This window comes from Neophocaena asiaeorientalis, unplaced genomic scaffold (genome assembly GCF_003031525.2).
Source record: "Neophocaena asiaeorientalis asiaeorientalis breed wild unplaced genomic scaffold, Neophocaena_asiaeorientalis_V1.1 scaffold129, whole genome shotgun sequence".
NCBI classification, from domain to species: Eukaryota; Metazoa; Chordata; class Mammalia; order Artiodactyla; family Phocoenidae; genus Neophocaena; species Neophocaena asiaeorientalis.
The window spans coordinates 9,684,327-9,688,714 of NW_020172446.1; positions in this window are offsets into that span (position 1 = coordinate 9,684,327).

The following is a 4,388-nucleotide window of genomic DNA, read 5'->3' on the forward strand; positions in this document are numbered from 1 at the left end:
AGACAACAAATCATCCCAAAATTGAGGTGGTAGACTTTGGGAGCAACTGTACACTTGGGGTTTGCTTTCTGCATCCAATTTGTTTCTGGTTTTATGTTAATCTTAGTTTAGTATTTAGAGCTTATTATCATTGGTACATTTGTTTATTGATTTGGTTGCCCTCTTCCTTTTTTTATTTTATATATATATTTTTTTTTCCTTTTTCTCTTTCTGTGAGTGTGTATATGTATGCATCTTTGTGTGATTTTGTCTGTATAGCTTTGCTTTTGCCATTTGTCCTAGGGTCCTAGAGTTCTGACTGTCTGGGTTTTCTTATTTGTTTTGTTTTGTTTCTTTTGTATAGTTTTTAGCACTTTTATCATTGGTGGATTTGTTTTTTGGTTTGGTTGTTCTCTTCTTTCCTTCTCTTTTTTTTTATTACTTTAAAAATTTTTTATTTTTAATAATTTTTTCTATTTTAATAACTTTATTTTATCCTTCCTTCCCTCCTTCCTGCTTTCCTCCCTCCCTTCCTCCCCTTCCTCCCTCCCTCCCTTCCTTCCTTTCTTTCTTTTTCTCCCTTTTCTTCTGAGCTATGTGGCTGACAGGGTCTTGGTGCTCTGGCCGGGTGTCAGGCTTGAGCCTCAGAGGTGGGATAGCCAAGTTCAGGACATTGGTCCACCAGAGACCTCCAGCCCCCACATAATAGCAAATGGCAAAAGCTCTCCCAGAGATCTCCATCTCAACGCTAAGACCCAGCTCCATGCAACGACCAGCAAGCTACAGTGCTGGACACCCTATGCCAAACAACTAGCAAGACAGGAACACAGCCCCACTCATTAGCAGTGAGGCTGCCTAAAATCATAATAAGTTCACAGACACCCCAAAACACACGACCGGACGTGGTTCTGCCCACCAGAAAGACAAGATCCAGCCACATCCACCAGAACACAGGCACCAGTCCCCTCCACCAGGAAGACTACACAACCCACTGAACCAACCTACAACTAAGCCTGTGCGCCACAACTACTGAACCTGCGCTCTAGAGCCCGAGAGCCACAATCACTGAGCCCACGTGCCACAACTACTGAAGACTGTGTGCCTAGAAGCTGTGCTCCGCAACAAGAGAAGCCACCGCAATGAGAAGCCTACGCACCACAACGAAGAGTAGCCCCCGCTCGCCACAACTAGAGAAAGCCCGCGCGCAGCAACGAAGACCCAACGCAGCCTAAAATAAATGAATAAATAATTAAATTTATTTAAAAAAAAAAAAGAATATGACCCCTTAAAGTTCAAAGCACTGGGGGCTATGGCTTCCCCAGAGGGGCATCCTGAACAGTAGTGGGATGTCTTGAAGTGGAAAAGCCCATCCACATCATCCCTGAAAGCTGGCTCCTGGGGAATTCCCTGGCAGTCCAGTGGTTAAGACTCAGTGCTTTCACTGCCCTGGGCCCAGGTTCGATTCCTGGTTGGGGAACTAAGATCTCCGCAGGCCGTATTATCAAGAACTAAAAGTTAAATTAAATAAAAAATAAATTAAAAAAATAAAAAGCTTGTGAAAATGTAAAAAGAAAAAAGAGATCAGTCATCTTTAACCTGATAACTGATATTGGTAATTAGGCCCTGCATTTATATCTGTGCATTGCATATCTGTGCAATCAAACTCAATCGTCAAATATTTCTTGTACCCTGAGCTACTGGTAGATTGTATATGAACTTACACAAATCAGCAGATAAGAAAGTTACTGAATGGGACAGTGTAAGGCCAGAATTTCGAGCTCATATCTTTCCTCAGTGGGAGTGGCTTGTGAGATGCACAGAGGGGATCAGTGGTACTCAGCGGGGGTGATTTTGCCTCCGAGAGGACATTTGGCAGTGTCCAGAGACATTTTGGTTGTCGCAACTGAGAAGAAAATATTGGCATCTAAAGACCAGGAATGTTGCTAAATATCTTACAATACATAGGTCCTCCCCAACAAAGAATTATCTGGCCCTAAGTGTCAATAGTGCCATGGTTGAGAAACCATGCCCTTGGATATTTAGAACACGTCACCTGGGGCCACTTAAGCAAGCACTTCAGTGTGATGTGGGTGGTGGCAGTGCATCCCAAGGGGAACCCAGAGTCTGATAGAAAACTGTAGTTTGATGAACTGTTTCAGGAGAAGCAACGTGTTGTAGGTGGGGGAGCACAGATGTGGGTTTGAATCCCAGTATGACATATTGGCTTCAGGACCTGGAACAAATTATATAACCCTGATCCTTATTTTCCTAATAAAATGGTGATAAAATTATCTACTTCATGGTGTAATTGTGAGGTTTAAATGAGAAAACTGAAATTACTGTTGACACATAGAAGGATATCTAGAGCTTCAATCATGTTAAAATAGAAGAGGAAGTATTTACAAGCAAAATATATAATGTGTAAGATACAGTGGAGTCCCATGGCTGGTGTAAAGAATATGACCCCCTGGGACTTCCCTGGTGGCACAGTGGTTAAGAATCCGCCTGCCAATGCAGGGGACATGGATTCAAGTTCTGGTCCGGGAAGATCCCACATGCCGTGAAGCAACTAAGCCTGTGCGCCACAACTACTGAACCTGCGCTCTAGAGCCCGAGAGCCACAATCACTGAGCCCACGTGCCACAACTACTGAAGACTGTGTGCCTAGAAGCTGTGCTCCGCAACAAGAGAAGCCACCGCAATGAGAAGCCTACGCACCACAACGAAGAGTAGCCCCCGCTCGCCACAACTAGAGAAAGCCCGCGCGCAGCAACGAAGACCCAACGCAGCCTAAAATAAATGAATAAATAATTAAATTTATTTAAAAAAAAAAAAGAATATGACCCCTTAAAGTTCAAAGCACTGGGGGCTATGGCTTCCCCAGAGGGGCATCCTGAACAGTAGTGGGATGTCTTGAAGTGGAAAAGCCCATCCACATCATCCCTGAAAGCTGGCTCCTGGGGAATTCCCTGGCAGTCCAGTGGTTAAGACTCAGTGCTTTCACTGCCCTGGGCCCAGGTTCGATTCCTGGTTGGGGAACTAAGATCTCCGCAGGCCGTGAGGTGCAGCCAAAATAAAAAGAAAGAAAGAAAGCTGGCTGCCTGCCTGTGGATGATGTGTGGCACAAGGGGTCCAGGAGCCTGCCTGCCCCCATCACCTGCCTCAAAGGTTTAAGCTCTTTAGCAACTTCACATAAATTACTGAATGGTCTTTTTATATCAGAATATCTTTAAATATATTTGAGATGCAAAAGGAATTCAAAATAGCTATCCTCAGTGATACACTTGGATTAAAAATTAAAGATACTTAAATTTTTTGAGTTATCCCAGACTCTATTCAAAACCTTTAGCTAACCAGAACACATTTGCATTCTATTTTTATAAAAGAAAGGAATTGGAAATTTATTCTGAAAAGACTTTCCCCGTCTCCTTTACCTGTATTTATAGTGCTGTACAGTGAGAGTGATGTTTTTTAGGACAAGCAGGATATTGAAAATGGACTTGAAGGTAATTTAATGCAGTGGTTTCCAACTTTTAAACACCAAAGCCCTCCCTTGTGCCCTGTGTTTCAAAAACTTTTGTTTGCCTAACTGCATTTATTAAAGAATAATTCTTTTATTTTTTGCTATTCAAATTCATGTATAACCACTAATCATACTTCTGATTGGTATGACATAACCAGACTTAAGTATTAAAATTCCTGTCCAATTTGTAAACCTGAGTGCCACAGAATAAGATCTACCTGTTAGGGAGCAGCCTACACTGGAACTTTGGGAAAAGAGCCTGAAGGATAAAAATTTACCTTCATGAGACCTTAAAAAGCTAAAGAACTAAACTCAGGACCAAAGCTGAGAGAGCATCAAATCTCTTTGAGGAACAGGGGTGATTGGAACATGGGTTAAGCGTTGGCTCCATGTAAAAGATTTCATAGGAAGCAAGACTGCTACAACCTGGGGAGAGAGAGTGTGTGAATATAGTAGAGGAAGGGAATGTTACCCAATAATCTGCCAATTTAGTCCACTTTTCTTAATTTTTGATGCCCTTACTTAAAGAAGCCACCATCTTCATTTCGTGTTATTACCACAGCCTCCCTGCTTCCATTTCTGTACAGAGCAGCCTGAATGATCGTTCTTTAGAATAAATCTGATAGTGCCACCCCTCTCCGGACTTCTGCAGTGGTTTCCCACTAACCTGAGCCTGAAGCCCAGTCCTTAGCGGGGACACATGTCCTGATCTGGCCCCATTCACCCACTCCTTCGATAAATATTTATTGAGCTTCTAATATACCACAAGCACTGGGGGGTATGAAGAGCAGAAACAGACAGCAGTCTCTGTCCTGGAGCTTATTTATAATAGCAGAGGAGAGATTAATTAGAATCTTTTTTTTTTTTTTTTTTTTTTTTTTTGGGG